The sequence below is a fragment of the Mauremys reevesii genome, linkage group 1 (genome assembly GCF_016161935.1).
Source record: "Mauremys reevesii isolate NIE-2019 linkage group 1, ASM1616193v1, whole genome shotgun sequence".
Lineage (NCBI taxonomy): Eukaryota > Metazoa > Chordata > Testudines > Geoemydidae > Mauremys > Mauremys reevesii.
The window spans coordinates 61,409,044-61,430,214 of record NC_052623.1 but is presented as its reverse complement, the minus strand read 5'-3'; the positions used below and the strand labels follow the sequence as shown (position 1 = coordinate 61,430,214).

Sequence of the window (21,171 nt, the reverse complement as noted above, 5' to 3'; positions counted from 1 at the left end):
AACTACAAAGAAACACAACAGCAGAGGATGGAAGGCATGATGCTTCACTGGGGTGCTAAAATACAGGCGATTTCTATCACGTACTGGGTCCACAGTGCTTGACTTCCTGAGAAAATACTCCCAGACAACATCCACTTCTTGGAAAAACGTGGGTTGCGTGTTGGCACTCCAACGTACTACATGCCAAAAAACAAAAACAAAAAAACCCCACTGAAATGAATGATTAGAACTTAGAAGTACTTCTCATGCTCATATTTCTAAAGCTACTAAAAATGTGTCAGGACCTGGGAGACTCCCATTTTCAAATCTGTTCATTTTGCAAATTAATGTGTAAATTCTGCATGAATAACAGAATACGTGCTGCCCATAGGTCTTTAAATAGCTGGGTTGGAGTTACTTATACTATATTTTAGTAATGCATTTTACCTCCTCTCTAGTATAAAGCCCTATAAATCTTAGCTGTATTTATCCTGAAGGCAGTGGTGCAGGTCCGGTCGGCCATACCACTAAGATATTTATAGCTGGTATGGTGTACCAGAAAGACACAGGACAGCAGGGTCCTGCCCCCAACCCTTGCACACACAGCAGCTGTGTCCCCTGAGTTCTGCCTGGGGTCTGTACAGCAGCCCCGCCAGAGGACAGAGATGAGGGGGCGGTGTGCAGCTGTGGGCAGCAGCCGTGCCAGAGGAGCTGCTGGCGTGGGGCTGCCTGGCGGCCCATGTTCTGCTCCTTTCCCTGCTGCGGTTCCCGGGAGAGCTGCTTTTGTCACAAGATGGTGGTAAGCTAATAAAACTCAGAATACATACAAGAAGCAGATCGGTTGAGTAAGAAGGTGCCACACTTTAATCTGTTATCCTTTGACGTACTCTGTTTCCTAATTGCACAAAACTATTGTCTTTCTCAAACATTCATATGCAGCATATTCTTTTAGCTAGCAGAGAACCTGATCAGATAATGAAATCTGGGGCTAGGTTAGCAAGAGATGATGGTGTGGGTGGAAAGTAGAACCTTTGTTGAATCTACTGCATTTTTAGAAAGACATTGTATGTTCTCATTCTGTATCCTGCCCCCTCCGCTCCCCCCACCCCGGAGCTTGTCACCACACATCTTCATGGGGTTTCCCTCAGGACACAGGTAATGCCACTGGTCAGCAGGTGTAGGCATTGGTTGACAAAGTCCTCCCCTCCCCAATGAATTTTCCTGATGATTCAGGGAGTGAGAAACCAAGGGTCAAACTCAGTCTTGGTCTAAGTGGACATAATGCCACTGAAGATGATGAAACTGCATTAACTTACAGCAAAGCCAGTTAGGAACTGTTGGGAACCCTAACAAGGAGAAGGCCCAGTTTTTTTAAACACTGTGTTAAATGCTTTTCAGGATGTTAATTAACATGGTGGTAAATATGTCAAAAGCTGCTAGAATTTCTTCTAGACTAGAGCTCTTGCCAATTCCAACAGTAGTTCAGCAGTGTTAGAATTGGTGGGGTGTAGACACCATCTTTGCAATGGCTACTGAACATAGTTACATGGTTTGTGCCCCTTTGGGCTATACAACAAATGTAACCAAGTCAAGTGACCTGGGTACAACACAGTTGTCCATGATTCATTTAAAATGTTCAAAATTTGTTGTTTGGACAGCATTGATGTCTCTGTAATAAGGCTGAAGCTTGAAGGCCTGCTTTTAGCTTGGGTACTTTGACACACCTAGGTCCTGTCCACAACAACATTTTTCATTGTGTTGTAACCAAGTCAGAGAACAACTGTATTTTAACTGAGTTTCCTGATTCAGATATATTTGTAAAGTAAATGGGGGGCCTCTGTGTGTAGATTTAAACCATGTTCTAACTGTGTTTGAGTGCAGCCATTTCAAGCATTGTTTTAAACACAATCACAAGCATTAGTATGAATCGGAATTTAATGCAACATATAAATCAGAGTTCTAGGCATTTAATTTTTGTTCTTGTAGACAGTATTTAATATAAATTTGTAAATTAAAGATTAGAAAGAGAACTTATACATTTTGTCTTACTGACCTTATACCGTGTACGTGTTTTCCTTTGTTTCTGTTTTTGTTCTGATGATTAAAATACTCAGTTAAAATTATGAAAAATAATTACGATGTTTTGATGAGAAGTTAATTGCTGTGGCTCTTTGCAGGAACTGGAAGCTTTTACTATTTGGAGAGCATTGCATACAATACAGAATTGTACAGAGACATCAGAGGTGTTTCAACCCAGATATTTCTGAAGAAAGTATCTTGAAGGATGTGCCTAGGATTTTTCATTCAATATAAATCTTGTAGCGAGATTTAATTAAAGGGAATTATGCCATTTACTAAACAGAAACTTTACTTATGCAGATATTGTTTGCGTATGTGTCAAAAGCAAGTACTAAAAGGGCTACTGGGCTAAAAACAGTTGAGATAACAGTAGTAACAATTTCCTAAACTGGTTGCAAGTTAATCACAAACTTGAGGCTTACTGTGTGTAAGATTCACTATTATCTTGCCCTGAAATAACACAAGAATTTCTCTGTACCCATGTAATAAGCACAGCGCATCATTTTTGATAATGCCAGCCAAAAGCCCAAGCACAATTTTACAGCCCTACATTTAGAGCAAATGGGTAACAGACTGAAAATTCCTGAATGTATGTCAAATACAGCAAATTATTTACTTTTTAGACATTTAAAAAATGTAATCAGATATGCCACAATGAAAGATGAATTTACAAAAAAATTTAGATCAGAGGCCAAATTGACCACTGGCATAAATAACAAAGTTTCACTCACCAGAGAGTATGCCTTAGAATTACAACTTGGAAGCAAATATTCTGTTTCAAAATCCTAACATACTGTCTCTTGGTTTCTATTCTTCTCATTTCTCTCCCATCGTTCCTGTTTCTTTCCTTCCATAGCCTGTCAACTTTCCCTGAGATTCATTTTTTTCTAATATTAAATGCTCTACTTAGAAATAAATTCCCTCTGCGCTCTCTCTCTCTCTCTCCTCTCCCTTCCCCATCTCTCTTGACTCTTCTAAGATATTTTTCTTTTCTAAGCCTGCCTTTTTTTTTTTTTTTAGCTTATTTCCCCCTTGCATGGTTATATTTGCTGGCGCTCTTAATGCGCTTGGCTCTGACCTGAAGCTATGGGCCTCCTAGCGACAAGTCAGGTTCTGTTGATATAGCTGCTATCTCTTTATTGGAGGAGGCGCATTGCAAGGCAATGAGGTAGACTCCTGTGCACTTAAGCCGTGCTGTTGCTTACCCTGTTTTTAATAAAGAGCATCACCTCTACTACTTCCTGTGGCCTCTCTTGTTTCACTGCCAATTCATGCCCCCACATATTAGGACACTGGTAAAGTAAGGTGTTAGCAGCTAGTAGCTCCTCCTCGGAGCTGCAACTTCCTTTGGAATTTCACATGAGCACTTTCCTCCTACTCCATTTTACTGTTCTCCACATGTCTGGAGGATTAGAGAGCTCCAACCCAGCATCATCACTTACCTGAGAATAAAAGTATGTCATCCCCAGAGGAACTCTCCTCTCGGGTAACAGCATGCTGATATCATCTGTATTAGCTTCTGACTGGACAACTTTTGTACCAGTGTTTGCACTCAGGTAACATCCAACCCTTCACTGTCTGCTTGGTCCAATTAACATTAAAAAAACAAACCAAACCACCTCCCTATTATGTCTCACTGGGGTCTGCACTAGCAAAGGTGTCAGGATTTGGCAATGCAGCTATGCTGGTGCCGGTGTCTGCTAGGAGTACTCCAGTTCATTGTTTCCTGAAGCTCAGTATGAGGCACAGGAGGGGAATAGTTTTACCAAAATCAATTTCTTGAAAGGGAGACAATTAAAAGGACTAGAGAAGGATCTGACTGGATGCTTCACAGCTAGGACAATGAACACATACCCAATTGCTTTGTGTGGATGCGATGATAGACAATTAAATTTAAACCAGCTTGCAGGTAGCCAATAAATCTTACAGTAGCCTAGTTCTGAGCAAAAAGAGGTTAAATTTGCCTGATAGCTTTACTGTGAATTATTTGCTCAGCCTTACTTACATGCACACAATTGATCAGTTCCACTTCCATCCAGAAGAGGGCAGAGATGTACACACACACCATTCCACAGCCAATTGCTGTGTAATTTGCATTTTCTGTCATTACATTTTCCTTTTTCTGAGCACTTCTTTGCCACTTTCTCCCTTGTTGGCCTCTCCCTGCATCTCCTACTCTCCATTTAACTCCTTTTTCCCCCTTTGAAAATGCCCCTAGCACTCTCCATGCCTAACTATACCTTCAGCAAAAGCAGTGGTTCTCAAACTTTTGTACTGGTGCCCCCTTTCACATAGCAAGTCTCTGAGTGCAACCCCCGTTATAAATTAAAAACACTTTTAAATATATTGAACACCATTATAAATGCTGGAGGCAAAGTGGGGTTTGGGGTGGAGGCTGACAGCTTGCAACCCCGCCCCCATGTAATAACCTCACAACACCCTGAGGGGTCCTGCCCCCAGTTTGAGAACCCCTGAGCAAAAGGATTAAGTGACCTAAAGACACCTCTCTCCCACTGAGGAGCACTGTAGCTCTAAAATGCTCTCTCCCTAATCATTTGGCAGTAGTGCTCTCTGTGAAGTGTGTCTACACAGTGGTACTCTTCAGTTTTCCTCTGCTTGAATTACAGCATGGGAAAGTATGTTGGGTGGAGGACCCTTATTTTGCAGTGATGTTGGAGGTAGCTTGTTTCACCACAGATATTCCATACCCAGATTTGCTTTATGCATTGTTCTTTAATACTTAAGGAAAGGAATAAAGAATGACTTACTATATAGAGACATATTAGTAGGGGTGTGTGAATCTGCTTCTGAAAGTATGTAGTCACGGCAAGATTTTCAAGAGTGACTAGTGATTTGGGGTGCCCCAATTTTGGAATGTCCGATATGAAACACTGTGCAAGGACCTATTTTTCACAAAGTGTTGAGCACCCACTTTCTAAAAATCAGACCACGTTGAAGTGTCTCAATTTGGGCACCCAAAAATCAAATCACTCAGAAACTTTTGAACATTTTGGCTATGTGGATATCACTACAAACAGTATCCGTACAATTTCTATATGGGAAATACCAGTCTGTAGTACCTTTTTACCCCCAACATCTAAACAATTGCCCTTGTTTTCCTCATCCTGATGCATGAAGCAATTTTCTAGATAAGAAATGGCAAATCCCTGTGTGACAAAACTGTCACCTGGAATTTTGCAGGTTGAGCTCTTCCCTGTTAAGAATCTCTCTTTTATCGCGGGTTTAAACAAAGAGGGAAGATGCTGAACACAAAGATCTTTGCTTGCCCTATTGGTTATGGTGTTGACTACTGCAACCTCCTCCACTCCAGCCTCCTGCATGTTGTTCCTCCAGACTATCAAAAGTATAACTGCTAAAATGAGCCCATTGCTTCGTTCTAAGAAGGGGATGATGTGATCCTCTTCATTGGCTACTCCTTCCCCAACACTTCTAATTCAAACTTCTCATTCTTGCCTTCAAGGCACTATATAACTCCTCATCTCCCTACATATATGACCTCATTTTTTATTGCATTGCAGCCCTAACCCTGACCTCTTGCAGTCTGCCAGTAAGACCAGCCTTGATAGCACATTCATCCATTTCTCCTGTAAGTGTTTTCCAGCCTCGTTCTATGTGGCCTTCTTTGCATAGAATATACACCTTACTGTGGTCTGCCATCCCCCACCCCCCTCTGCACTGAAATCCCTCTTATTTAGCTCACTTTTTACATTTGCCCACAGTAAATGAGTCCCTGTGTCATATCTTTCTGTCCCTTAGTTTTGACATACAAAGAATGAGGGGGCAGGAGAGGAACACCAAAATGAGAATATGCGTTAACTGAGTAACCACTTGATGATGAAAATGATTACTTATACTGTTTTTCCTTTATCCAGAATGTATGCCCCGGCATTGCAGCTTGGCATCACGTCACAGCTGAAAAAAGGCTTGTGTCTGAATCAATTGGAGCAGTCACTTGTAATCCCAACCCTCTGTGTGAGTGAGTACTTCCAAGAACAAAGTCATTTTCAGTTCTTGACAACAGCTTGGAACGAGAGCATTGGGAGTCCTGCTTATCTTTAGTATTAATAAGGCAGAAACACTGATTGAAGCGGTTATAGTGACAATGACACTGCATTCTGCAAGATCGGGTCATTTTGTTACAGCTGCAGAGGTTAAAAAGTCTTTGATTATATCTGACTAGAAATGTTTATTGTGTACATATTTAGAACTGCCATAGAGTGGTTTCCTATAGGCTGCCCCCTTGTGGCCTCAAGGTGGCCCTGCAAACTGCTGCCTGCCTCTGTTTTCCTATTCTGGTGGCCCCTTTCTCAGGGGCCTGCCCACTTTCTCCACCATATGTGATAAGATGGCCCCTGCCAGGGGCACTTTCCTATGGCAGGCTGCAGCACACTTGGTGGACTTGCCTCAGTTTCCTCTTCCTTGACAGAGACCCTAATAATTCCATGCCACAGTTTCCAAGTATAAATAGCCCTTTGTTTGTAATAAATTAACCTCACAGTCTCACACCCATAATCCTGAATTCCCCAGCATAGTCCAAACAATACATTCACTCTTTCAAGTCCCACCAGTTCCTCAACATGCCAAGTACAGCTCTGGTGTTTCTCACCACAGTCCCACTCTCTAGTACAGCTTCAGTGCCTCTCACCTCACTGAGACTCTCTGGTACAGCTCTGATGTCTCTCACCAGGCCCCCTCTAGCTGGGGTGCTTCTCTGTCTGCATCATTCTTGGGCCTGTCTCTAGCTCTTGCCAGGAGACTTAAGCAGGCTGACCATCATTCCTCAGCCTTCCGCCCTCTCTGGCCCTCCAGCTTCAGCTCTCTGACCCAGCTCTCATCTCCCACTGCTGCTCTCAGCCTTCAGCCCTCTCTGACTGTGGCTTTCTGGCCTGGGGAAGTGTATAGGTGACCTCCCACCTGCCTTCTGCTTTCACCAACCTGATCTGGCTCCATTGCCCAACTAAGGAGATCTCACCGCTTCCTCCTTCAGGGGCATCCCCTTCCTGAAGCTTTCAGCCCAGCACTCTCTCTTCTCTCAGGACCCTCTTCTGCACTGGACTCTGTGCCCTTCAGGTTCTGGACTCTTTATTGCCTGTGGGCTGTCTCTCATGTAGAACTCCAAGGGCAGTCTGGCCCTTCTCAGTACACTAACCTAGGGCATACCTGGACTGAAAAGGAGAGGTGGGCCCAACTTCATTTCAGTGCCCAGCTCCCCTGTTACAAGACCCTTCCATTTCCTATGACTGAAATATTTTGTTATTTGTGCATCTTAATAACGCACTATAATTGTTGTTGAAAGTTATACATTAATGTTCTTCCTATACCTTAGCACTCTGGGCTATATATACTCTTTGAAGTGGGTTTGGATTATCCCTTTTATTGTGGTTTCCTTTAATGTAGTCCCATTGCGCATTATAATGATGCGGAGTATAAGCAAGATGATTCAAGCATTCAGGAACTGAACAGAGCAATGCAACTATTCTGTACCCAGATGTACATTTCATAGATAGCAACGACTGACTTAAAGCTTTACTATAATGGACTCGTTGCTTACATTTAACAGCAAGCAAAGGCTAAAAAAAGCAGTGGGAGATAACAAAATAAGTATCTCATGTCTCTTTCTTTAAAATATCTTTCTGTCTGCTGGAGCAAAGCTGGAAGCAGAGCTGAGCCAGCATAGGAGGGAGTGCATGCAACTCTTTCAAACCGGGGAGGAGCAGCTGTTCCAGTCTGTGCTTCTCCTGAGCCTTGAAGGATTTTTTTTTTTTTTTTGCTCAGCCAGTTAAAATTCTTTCAGGGTCTCCTTCCTACCCCTGCTCCCACAATGCTTCTGCGTAGCCCCATAATGTGTGCCCTGGTGTAAAGCCTCAGTCTGGTCCCATGTCTCCCTATTGTCCTTTGCTGATATATTTTTGGAGGGGAAGGTAAGTATCCATAGAAGTGATCCAGTGTAGGGAAACAAATAGTGCCAAGACTTTAGTGTCACCAGAGAGGAGGGGTTTCTTGCAGATCAGCTAGTACTTGTGATGGCACGTAGGCCCTCCTAAAATTACTGTGTGACTAAAAATGGCTTAACTGATCTATGCCATTACAGAAAATTATGTTTGGGCTGACACTTGGTATTGTAACCTTCAACTGAATGTGGATTAAAACTTTCAAAACATAAATTTTGAAAAAGGGGGCGCGCTTGGCCACTATTGCAGCATCTTTGGAGACTTGGGTTCACATGTGGCCCAGGGGTCACAAGTAAAATGAGTTTGGCAGTCGCCAGCTACTCCCTAGTAAACATTTATTCATTACAAGACCCACACCATTTGTCATGGCTGTCAGTTTCTGTACAACAGAGGCCCAGGACTTTAATAACAAGGGTATTGTAAGTCAAGGTTGAGATGCACTGGCAGAAGTGTGAGGAAGCTTGCAAAGCAATTACCTGCAATTTGCCTGGTTCTCTCCAATGCTAAAGGTCACTTACTTTCAGGAACAGTAAAATTCATCAAATTTAAAAACAAAAATTATGTAAAAGAGTTTTTTAATGGAAAGGCTGGCAAAGCCAGGACTAAAATATCACTGTCAGGAGACCATTTGAGCTTTTCTAAACCTCTCTGCCAAAGTTTGTTAAAGTATTTTCCCTATTAACTCTTTTGCAATCCTTGTCTTAAGTGTACCTGAAGTTTTAATGTTAAACCATTAAATCCATTTTACAACCACAGATTATAATGTCAAAGATGAAGGATTTGTGAGGTTAGTAGCTGACCCTCAAAAGCTGAGACACAAACACGTTTACATCACTTGGGGCCTTATCCTCATCCCAGGAGAGTCAGTGGGGGCAGGATTCAGTTCATGTCTGAGTGCAAAATCCATAAGAGAATAATGGTGCCATACATGAATTCAGAATAAGCATGCTGCAATATTTGATTTTAAAGCACAGAATCTGCCAATTACTTTGCAATAGCATTTTTAATTTGAACATGTCATTGCAATGAAATATTGCTGCAGTGCCATTTTTAATTTGAAAGGGAAAGCTTTCAAGAAGTGAAAGTAAACAATTAAGACTAATTATGATTTACAAAGTAGTTAAGGGGTTCATATAAGGAACTACAGCAAGATCAAGAGCATAATACAAGAGAAAAGCTATAACAAGCCCCTGAGTATGATTTGAAGCTAAGAAACAAAAGGTAGAGTCCAGATTAGCTTTTGGAGGTGGGGCTTCTCACAGCAGTTGATCAGCATGCAGATATAGATGTCAAATGAAATAGTTAGAGCAAGCACAGTAGTACAGAGGAATTTAAGGCAATGTTCATTAGTCATGTAGAAACATATAATCTAACTGTTTGTATCTTCTGAAAAGCAGGATACATCTTCTACATGGGCTAGGTGGTTTGGTTTATCTACAAGTTCTTAGTTTCTACTGTATGAGTAATATATGTAATTGACCAGCATTATACTGTAGCATTAGAATTAATTCTGAACAAGAATCAAGTTAATTTTTACATCTACTTTGTATGTAATTAAATGTGGAGGCTGCTGGCATCATCTCCACATCCTTCCAGAATAGTGAAACCAAGAAGGATTAAGTGTTGTAAGCAATGATTCATTCTCCTGCTCTGCAACCTGCCAAGGGATCTCTAGAATGGCATTGCTGTTGGTAATGGAAACAGCTATCCCTCCTCCCAGTCAGAAGGAAGGAAACTGATACACGTGGCAGGCAACCAGGATGGCTATGAACAAATACTGTAGAAGTTAAGGAAACTAAATATCAGACTAAGAATCTGGAAAACATGCCAGAACAAAAAAGGATAGAAGCACAGTAATAACAAAAGGAAGGAAATAAAAAAAATAAGCAAAAGAATTCCATTACCAAAAATAATTCCCAGGATCAAGTATTCTTTAAGAACCAAAGCCTGTACTCCTAAAGTAGAGGATGATTTTAAAAGGGACTGAAAGCTACTGCAAGATGTTGAGCATCCATCCCTAACATGGAAGTTAAAGGGAGTCTTTCTTGAATAAAGACTGTCTATGGGCTACAAGATTTGGTCCTCAAATCTAAGAGAATTTTCAAAGTCAGCAAAATAATTCTTAAATTTATCTGAACTGCTCTCATTGAAGTCAATGGTAAAACTCCCATGGATTCAAGTATGCAGAGTAGTATGTTGGGAATAAATCTACTTGAAACCCTGCAGGGATTCAGCTGAATTCATAGTTCAGATAATTTAACAAATCCTGCTGATTTATGGAGTTTAATAAGATTCTACAGTCAAATCTCATAGTCCTAATTCAGTTGATTTGTTCTCAATGTTGGCTGTTGGACGCTGAGCACTTTTGAAAATCTGGCCTTTCCATTTAAGTGCCTAAATGGGAGCCGAGTTGTTTTGAAAATCTACCCCTGAAATCAGAAGTTTCTTGTGAAAGAATGGGGAAATACACAGGCTGGTACTCTTATAATATCTTCCTGAATACCATGGTGTTGTCCTGCTTACGTTGATTCACTACACAAACTAACGAGAGTATAAGGCCCATGAATTGTCTTTCTCTGCTTTAGGTGAATTCCTTTTGTTGCTCTTTTGACCCTTTCGGAAATGATGGCTTTAAATCTATCTTCTGTAGTTGCTATCGTACTAAGTGATGAATGGATAAGGTAGCCCCTTGCAGAGCATTGCAGATAGTGGATTTCTTAGTGAATTGTGTTCGCCACCAATGCTGGGTTTTAGGAAGCTCTTCTGGTGTCTTTTTTTAAAATTTTCTTTATTTTTAATCCCTTCTTTCTTGTTATTACCTTGTGTTTTTGGTTATGACAGAAAGGCTTTGGCAAATAATAGGTGGCACTTTACACTGTGTTGGCAAGATGGAGAGGCTTTGGGTTTATTTCATCTCCTCCAGTAGCTTTCTCCAAGGTCAAGTGATTTTTTTGGCAAAGAATTTTATCTGGGTGCAGGGGTGTGGGTCCAGAGGCAGGAGGTCTGGGTGCAGGGGGCTCCAGATGCAGGCATAGAAGTTCAGCGGGGTGGGGTTCGGGTATGGAGGGCTGTGAGGGTTCTGGGTGTATGGGGTGAGGCTTGGTGGGGATGTCTGGATATGGGAAGTCTGGATGCACGGGGATTGGATGGATGAGGGAGCAGCTTCCTGTTCAGTGACCCCTCCCTCCATAGCTGAGGAGCGATGGGGCAGGAAGCAGAGGAGGATGCTGAGCTTCCTGCAGCTGGGGAGGTTTCTGGGAGTGGGTCTGACACAGCCCCAGCCACTCCTTGCAGGGGAAGAACAAGTCCTGTCTTCTGCCTCCAGCCCAGCTGGGACTAGCAGCTGACCCCAGTTCAGGGTAGGAGCCACTGGCTAGGGTGTCCGCTGACCTGCAGTGATTTACCTCTCCTCCTGCTGCTCTGGGAGCCTGAAATGATGTACCTACACAGCTAGGTAGTGGTGTCTGACTGCTTTTGCAGCTTCCCTGTAGTTCCCTGTCACAAAGCCATTTTTTTGCAGGGAAGCAAAGAAATCTGCAGGGGACATGAATTCTGCGCATGCACAGTGGTGCAGTATTCCCCCAGGAGTAACCTACATGATTCAGCAGCAGGACTGGAACCTTCAGCTCCATGTCCTAATTCCTTGTCTACAATCTTCTTGCCCAGCCAATCCCAGTTTTCCCCTCCTGTCTCTCCTCTCACCCCGATTGACTCTGACTCCCTCTCCAGCTCCTCATCCAATCTCAGTCTCCTGCAACTCCTCCTTGGCTTCTTGCCCCACTCTCTTTGCCCAGGCAGTCCCAGTTCTTCCCCTTCACTTCAGTTCTTTGTCAGAATTGTTTGTCCTTCCTGCTACCCCAAGCTCTCCTCTGGGTTCCTACTCTCCTTGCCCACCCAGTCCCAGTGTCCCACCTCAAGTTCTAGTCAGAGTTTCTCCCCCCTTCCCTGCATCCAGTCCCAGTTTCACCCGACTTCTTGTCCCATTCTCCTCCTTTCCCTGCCCTTGGTATGGCTTTTATTCTCTCTGCATTTGACTCAGACAGCTTCCTCCTCCAAGTGTGCCAGCAGGGGGAGCATTGAAAACACATGAGAGAAAAGCTCTCTTCTTTCAGTTCTGGTGCCCAGAACAATGGCCAGAGCAATGCAGAGCAACAATTACATGGAAAGTTCTTCTGAGCCCCTGTAACAGTAGAGTGGAGCATGATTCAGTTGCTGTGTGGATGGCACATGCACAGTCTGGTAGAATTGATCAGAACATTTCTGACACAATGAAATTTTGCTGAAGCTTTTTGGGGGTTGAGACTCAAGAGATAGACTCTTTCTCCATAGCCATGTTCAAGTCCCTGATCTGCCTGAATTGGTGATGGAAAAACTCCATGGAGCAGGGACTTAAGCCTGGGTCTCTTGCACACCCCAGGCCAGTGCCTAAACCACCAGGCCACTCAGTCTTGGACATTATAGATACTTCTGCCTGAATAGCAAATGGATGTTTCAACACAATTCTGTTTTTGCAAAAACATTTGAAAGGTTTTGTTTTCATTCCAATGTAGAACAAAAGCAGATTTTCTTAAATTTCAAAAGTTGCCATGAAATGGAATTGTCCTCCTCTGGACAGTTCTATAGTCTTGTCACACTTCAGAGCGGGGCAGGGATGGAGCATGCTCAGTGAGGAAGGAATCTTAAGAGATTTTAACTGCTAAACTCAAAATAGCAAAGTGCAGCTTTTCAAAGGTTTATAACTTGAGCAAAAATTTGGGCAGATTTTCAAGGGGAGGGCAAATAGCACATCCCTAACACTTCAAGTCCCTGAAGCAAAGCATGAGGGTGCTAGATCATTTAAAATAAAAGATGTAAAAAATTTTTTTACAAGGGGAAAACAATTTATATTTTCCTAGCCTTGTTCTCAGAAATGGCTGAACCATTCTGGCTGAAAATATTCCAAAATAAATTCAACCTAAAGCAGACACACAACATTTCAACCGAAACACTTAAAGTTTCACCATTTAGAAACAACTGGAAACAGGGAAGTTGTGATGCTTCTCAGGGGTACCCAGGGCTGTGAACACCTCACTACTATCTGCCCTTAGCATGAGGAAGCCTTGTCTGTGCCTGACATGGGTTAGCTCCCCAACTCCACCAGTCGCAGGCAACACAAACACACCCTTCTAGGCCTCACAGGCCTTGCTGTTACTCTGTAGGTTAATAATTGGCACATTCCAACCCTAGAGCCCTCAACACATCTCATTCAAAGAAATAGTACACTCCACTTTACCAGTTCCGTCAAGGGGTTGATCAGCAAAGAAAGTTGCATCCTGAAGGTTAGAAAATGTGGGAATAAAGTGAAAATTGCTAGAAGTCAACATGACTTAGCTCTTGGCAAAGACATTAAAGAAAGAAAGAGGTTTTTTAGTTACATAAATAAAGAAAATAAGGAAGGACAAGGTTGGGCTGCTATGCAGTGTGGATGGGAAGGAGATTAAAGATAATCTACATATGGCCCCAAAACTAAATGAATACTTTGACTTGGTTTTCAATGATGGATAATATGGAACATTGGCATGAAGACAGTATGGCTGATGGCAATGAGTGTCTAAAAATAGAAATTACCCTATATGAGATGGAAGAAAATTTTAAAGAGCTTAATGCGCTCAAATCGGGGGGGAGTGGGGAATAATTTCCATCCCAGAATACTGAAAGATCTAGCACATGAGATTGCTAGTCTGGTCGTAAGGGTAGTACCATGTGACTGGAGAATAGCTAATCTCATACCTATATGTAAGAAAGGGGAAAAATGACCTGGGTAATTACTGACCCGTTAGTCTGATCTCAGTAGTATGCAAGAATAAATTGAGAACAAATTGTGAAGGAAAGAATAATTAAATTCACAGAGGTAAAGGGAATGTAATGCAACATGGGTTTACCAAAGCTAGATCATGCCAGACTAACCTGATTTCCTTCTTTGAGAAAATAATGGATTGTTTTTATAAAAGGAAGTGCAGTAGATCTAATATAAGTGGATTTCAGTAAAGCGTTTCACACAGTACCACATGAGAAATTATTAGTTAAATTAGGGAAGTTAGGGCTCAGTACAAGCATTATAAGGTGGCTAAAGGCAATGGGTGGTGCTGAGAAGTGAACTATCAGACTGGAGGGTGGTTACTAGTGGAGTTCCTCAAGGATTGGCCTTAAGACCAATCTTAGTCAATATTTTTATCAGTGACCTTGGCACAAAAAGTAGGAGTGTGCTAATGAAATTTGCTGATGATGTAAAGTTGGGAGACAATATCAATACAGAGGAGGATCAGAAAATTACGCAGGAAGCTCTGGATGATCTTGAAGACTGGAGTGACAGAAATAGGATGTAATTCAATAGTATGAAGTGCAAGGTCATGCACTTAGAGTTTAATAATAAGAGTTTCTGCTACAAGCTGGGGGCTCATCAGCTGGAAATGACCAAAAAGGAGAGAGACCTGAGTGTGTGGGTCAGTCACAGGATGACTATGAGCTGTTTTATGTTCCTAAAGCTCATGCTTCAGGATTACAGTCAGTCACTGGCAGGAGTTAGGAAGGGATCCCTCCCAATGTATTCTGGGAGTTTTTTTTAAATTTTCTTCCTCTGAAACATCAGGGATGACCACTGCTGAAGATGGGACATTGGGCAGGGCTCTGAGGTGGCACCGAACATTCTTTTTCAGGTGCTTGGCTGGCTGGTTCTTGTTTACCTGCCTAGGGTCTAACTGATTGCCCTATGTGGGGTTGGGAAGGAATTTTCCCCCAGGTCAGATTGGCAGTGACTTTGGGGGTTTTTTTTCACCTTCCTCTGTAATGAGTGGGTGTGGGTCACTTGCCAGGATTATCTGGGCACTTCTCACTTAATTATTTCACGCCTATTGCAGCGGCCTCGGTTCCTCCTACTCTATCCCTGTGGCACATAATAGTGTAGTCTCCTATGGGCTGTAATACTTTGGTCTCATTTCCATTGCTGGGTTTAGAGTGCAGGTGCTGGATGGTGCTGGTGGCTTGGGCTACACAGGAGGTCAGACTAGATGATCTACTGATCCTTTCTGACCTTAAACTCCAGCTGTGACCTCCAGTCTCCGTTCCGCTAAACTCACAGCACTTGGATACGTTTACAGTGAGATCAAGTATAATGTTTATTTAACAAAGAATAATTCAAGTAATTGCAAGTAGAAGTATTGGAAACAACTGGTTTCATATAAACTAAAACCATAACACGTGTACTAAAGCCTAGACTTAAATTAATAAGATACTCATGTCTAGCAGAGTATTGCTCACACAAACTTCTTGCAGTATTTTACAGCCAGGCTGGCCATAACCCTCCTTTCATGAGACAAGCATGCTGTCATCTTGCCTCCTTGGTGAAAGACCCCATGTTTTCTTGCACCCTAAGACACACCAGAATGATTCTTTGTCTTTATTCACAAACAGGACCCGCTTGCCATATGTTTCATCTTGTGAATTTCCTTTCCTGTATATTTTGCAATTTTTTATTTCTCCTGTGGCTCAGTATGCCAAGAGGCATACACTGTACCATTTACCAGACAGGGAGATAGGTGTCTGTTACCTCGTGCCGGAAAGGAACCTTTCCTAGGTACATTACTTCCTGGTGATCTGCCTCAACTCAGGGCCTTAATAAAATTTTCAGTAGAGATACATAACTCCTTAAATATTGTGTACATACATTTTGCAGTGATTATGGTCAGTGGGCTACTGACTCTCAATAGAGACCTCACATAGCGGACTCAGGGGATCCCTGTAAAATACTGTGCACCCCCTGTGCCTTCTGACAGCTGCCACCAAGAGGTCCCTGGGTCACAGAAGTTATTGGGTGACCTGCCATCCCTCCTATAACATAGAAGCCTTCAAAATGAATTCAGGGCCCTGATAAAATCTACAAAATTAAATTCATATTCCCTTAGGCTTGAGGCTAACAGAATCTTAGATAGTTAAGTATGTACCACTACTTTCAGAAACTGGGAAGTAATAAAGGATGAGTCATGCAATGTTAATAGTGTAACTGACTCCCTGTTATGTAAGGCCATTACTTTACACTTTAAAGAGCTCATTTTTGAGCTATCATTATGTTCAGCTGAACAGCATCCTGACTGACAGTTACACTGGAAGCTGTCTGATTAGTTTTCCACCAATGGAGAAATCTTTGTTAGATTGGGAACTCTTTGAGGCAGGGACTGCCTCCCTATATACTGTGGGCACAACCAGAATGTACATATGTCATTGTGCCTCAGTGGGTCACAACTGAGGGTTGAGATCCCAGTGCCTGATGGGCAAAAACCAGACCAGAAAATAACAGTTGGGGATGTTGAAATGCCTGTCGTTATCCTGGGGACCCAGCCTACCCCTTGATGCATGGCTCATGAAGCCCATACACAGCAGCAGCAGGGAGGACAGTCATCTGTTCAACAGGCTGAGCTGAGCAGCAGTGGGGTGGGAATAAAAAGCATGAATTCTTTATTGATTCATTATCTGTTAGCATTCAAAAGTTCGCGGGCTTTTCCTGTCTACCTGGCCAGTGCATCTGAGTTGAGATGCTGTCCAGAATACCAAATTCAGGGCAAACTGCTAAGAAATAGGGCGGACACACCCCAAAACTGGAGGTTATTCTTCCATAAGATATACCAAACCAGTAACAAAAGTAAACTTCTGTCTCTCCACGCTGGCTAACAAGAAGTCAGAAATGCAGCCTCCTTAGGTATTCCAGTCCTTGTTTCAACACCCAGACACTAGACTTAATGATGAGTGGTTATTTAAAACCAATTTAATCAATCAAAGGGTTCTTCTGATCCAAAAGACCAGCCACATACCCAGTCTGTGGGCTCCTACCCAGACATCCAAGTCAAATATGATGAGGATTACTGAAAATCTTAATCATACAAAAAGTTCTACCAATCCCAAAGGATCAGACACATTACCTCCCAGGTCAATGAATATTTTAGATCTTACCCAAATACATGCTTACAGCCAATTCTGAAAGAACTCTTTGCAACTCTAGAGCTCACCATCTCTACTATGAAACTGACCTAAGAACTATATTCATGTATAATGATCTTTTAACCAACTCTCTCTCTCCTTTTTTTAAAATAAATGTTAGGTTTAGTTAATAAGAATTGGCTGTAGGCATGTATTTGGGTAAGATCTAAAATATTCATTGACCTGGGAGGTAATGTGTCTGATCCTTGCAAGGTTCCCCCCAAAAAACAAAGAAACAAACAAAAATTCCTGCAAAACTAAAAGAATGCAGGCAGGAGTCCAGCAGCAGTGTGTGTGCGTGTGTGTGTGTGGGGGGGGGGGAGGGGCTATCCACTGCCCTGAATGCAGCATGTATGATTACCTGCCTTGTGTGCAGGTGGAGCATGTGTGCATTTGATGCAAGGAACTCATGGCCCTCAGAAACTGAGGGCTTTTGAGGCCAGAGTGCCTGAACTGGAGGAACTACAGGAGACAAAGAGGTACACAGAGGAGACATTCAGGGACACAGTGGGCAGTCCCATCCCCAGTCTGACAGCCTGTGTGTGTGTTGAGGAGGATGAAAGTCTCGGGGAAGGAGAACATCAAGCTGAAGTGGAGGAAAATGAACCCATAGTTAGGACCCTCTTTCCAGATGTCATGCTAGCCTCTCATAATGAGGATACTCCTGTGGGGGAGGGAACTCCAGTTAATAGGAAGAGACAGGAAATAACAATAGGAGATTAGATTACTAGAAATATAGATAATTGGGCTTGTGATGACCAGGAGAAACACATGGTGAATTACCTGTCTTATGCAAAGGTTGCAGATCTTATGAGACATCAAGACAGAGTTATGTGCAGTACTGGGGAGAAGTCAGTGGCTGTGGTACATGTAGGTACCAGTGACGTAGGGAAAGGTAGGAGAGAGGTCCAGGAGACCAAATTCAGGCTGCTAGGTGAGTCCAGGACCTCCATGGTAGCATTCTCTGAAATGCTTCAAGATCCATGCACAGGGCCAGTTTGACAGGCAGAACTACAGGGCCTCAATTTCAGCTATCCCCATATTGACTGGATATATGTCACCTCAAGCTGGGATTCAGAGATAAAATTTCTAGACACTATTAATGACTGCTTCTTGGAGCAACTAGTCCTGGAACCCACAAAGGAAGAGGCAATTCTTGATTTAGTCCTAAGTGGCACACAAGATCTGGTCCAAGAGGTGAATATAGCTGAACTGATCAGTAATAGCAACCATAATGTAATTGAATTTAACATCCTTGTAGTGGGGAAAATACCAAAGAACTCCACCACAATAGCATTTAGCTTCATAAAGCGTTACTACACAAAAAAAAAGAGGAAACTAGTTAAGCAGAAATTAAAAGGAACAGTCACAAGGGTGAAATGCCTGCAAGCTGCATGGAAACTATTTAAAAACACTATAATAGAGACTCAAACTATATTTATACCACCAAATAATAATAAAAAAATAGAGGACAAAGAAAACCTCATCACCATGGCTAAACAGCAGAATAGCAGAGGTGATTAATTAGTTTTAATTGCATTGTTTATTACAAATATTTGCACTGTAAAAAAGATAAACAAAAAATAGTGCCATCTATAAGTCACTGCATACAGGAGCATATGAATATTTAGCATATCTGGCACATAAATACCTTGCAACGCCAGCTGCAACGGTGTCATGCGAATGCCTGGTCTCACTTTCAGGTGAGATTGTAAATAAGAAGCGGGCAACATTATCTCCTTTCAATATAAACAAACTTCTTTGTCTTAGTGATTGGCTGAACAAGAAGTAGGACTAAGTGGACTTGTAGGCGCTAAAGTTTTACATTGTTTTGTTTTTGAGTGCAGTTATGTAAAAAATAATAATTCTACATTTGTAAGTTGCACTTTCACAATAAAAAGATTGCACTACAGCACTTTTGAGGTGAATTGAAAAATACTATTTCTTTGTTAATTTCTACAGTGCAAATATTTGTAATAAAAATATAAAGTGAGCACTGTACACTATGTATTCTGTGTTGTAATTAAAATATATTTGAAAATGTAGAAAAACATCCAAAATATTTATAATAAATTTAAAATGGTATTCTATTACTAACAGTGTGATTAATCGTGATTAATCACAGTTTTAATTTTTTTAATCAAATTAATTTATTTTGCGTTAATCACTTGAGTTAACTGGGATTAATTGACAGGCCTAGCAAAAAGGCATCCTTTAAAAATTGGAAATCAAATCCTAGTGAGGAAAATAAAAAGGAGTGTAAACTCTGGCAAATCATGTGTAAAATGATAATTAGGCAGGATAAAAAAGAATTTGAATAGCTACTAGCAAAAGATACAAACTAACAGCAATTTTTTTAAAAGTACATCAGGAACAGGAATCCTGCCAAACAATCAGTTGGGCCATTGTATGATCGAAGTGCTAAAAGAGCACTCAAAGAAGACAAGGCTGTTTCATAGAAAGTACAAGAATTCTTTGCATTAGTCTTCACTGCAGAGGATATGAGGGAGATTCTCACACCTGAGCCATACTTTTTGGATGACAAATCTGAAGAGTTATCTCAGATTGAGGTGTCAATAGAGGAGGTTTTAGAACAAATTCATAAGTTAAAGTTTAAACAGTAATAAGTCACCAGGACCAGATGGTATTCATCCAAAGTTCTGAAGGAACTCATATGAAATTGCAGAACTACTAATTATTGTGTGTAACCTATTGCTTAAATCAGTCTCTCTACCAGACAACTGGAGGATAACTAATATAACCCTGATTTTTTAAAAAGGTGATCCTGGCAGTTACAAGCTGGTAAGCCTAACTTCAGAACAGGAAAATTGGTTGAAACTATAGTAAATAACAGAATTATCAGACACAATATGTTAGGGAAGAGTCAACATGTCTTTTTGTAAAGGGAAATCACGCCTCATCAATATATTAGAATTTTTTGAGGGTGCCAATAAGAATGTTGACAAGGGTGATCCAGTGGATATAGTGTACTTGGACTTCCAGAAAGCCTTTGACAAGGTCTCACACCAAAAGTTTCTAAGCAAACTAAACAGTCATGGGTTAAGAGGGAGGGTCCTCTCATGGGTCAGTAACCGGTTAAAAGACAGGAAACAAAGGGTAGGAATAAACTCTCAGCTTTCACAATGGAGAGAAGTAAATGACAGGGTCCCCCAAGGATCTGTACTGGGCCCAGTGTTGTTCAACATATTCATAACTGATCTGGAAAAGGGGGCAAACAGTGAGGTGTTAAAATTTGCAGATAATACAAAATTACTCAAGAAAGTTAAATCCAAGGCTGACTGCAAAGAGTTACAAAGGCATCTTACAGATTTGTATGACTGGGCAACAAAATGGCAGATGAAATTCAATATAAATGCAAAGTAATGCACATTGGAAAATATAATCCCAACTATAAATTCAAAATGATGGATTCTAAATTAGCTGTTAGTACTCGAGAGAGATATTGGAGTCATCATGACTAGTATTCTGAAAACATCTGCTCAACGTGCAATAGTAGTCAAAAAAGACAACAGACTGTTAGAAACCATTAGGAAAGGGATAGATAAGACAGAAAATATCCTAATGCCACTATGTAAATCTATAAATACTGCATACATTCTGGTCACCCCATCTCAAAAAAGATATATTAGAGTTGGAAAAGGTACAGAAAAAGTCAATAAAAATGGCTAAGGGTATAAAACAGCTTCCATATGAAAAGAGATTAAAAAAGACTGGGACTGTTTATTTTAGAAAAGAGATGACTAAGGGGTGATATGATAAAGGTGTATGAAATCATGAACTATGTGGAGAAAGTGAATAGGGAAGTATTATTTATCCATTCACATAACATAAGAACTAGGGTTCACCCAAAGAAATTAATAAGCAGCAGGTTTAAAATAAACAATAAGAAGTACTTCTTCACACAACACACAGTCAATCTGTGGAACTCATGGCCAAAAGTATAACTGGGTTCAAAAAAGAATTAGATAACTTCATGTTCAATAGGTCCATCAGTAACTATTAGCTAAGATGGTCAGGACACAACCCTATGCACTGGGTATCACTTAACCTCTGACTGCCCAGAAGCAGGGACTGGATGCAAAGGATAGATCACCAGATAATTGCCCTACTC

The 21,171-nt window shown here is 41.5% G+C and overlaps 1 long non-coding RNA gene across 18 annotated transcripts in view; it reads left to right on the top strand.

The window, feature by feature from the left end:
- LOC120395799 overlaps positions 1 to 21,171 on the top strand; it is a 305,544-nt gene that overhangs the window by 169,213 nt on the left and 115,160 nt on the right. For 15 of the 18 annotated variants that reach the window (XR_005592818.1, XR_005592817.1, XR_005592808.1 and 12 more), the window contains one exon: positions 2,157 to 2,311. The exons of 2 other annotated variants lie outside the window; for them this stretch is intronic. This is a non-coding gene — a long non-coding RNA (uncharacterized LOC120395799). Of the gene's footprint in view, positions 1 to 2,156; positions 2,312 to 5,951; positions 6,051 to 21,171 lie in introns of those variants that run through there. One more of the 18 variants, XR_005592802.1, reaches the window with a different exon arrangement.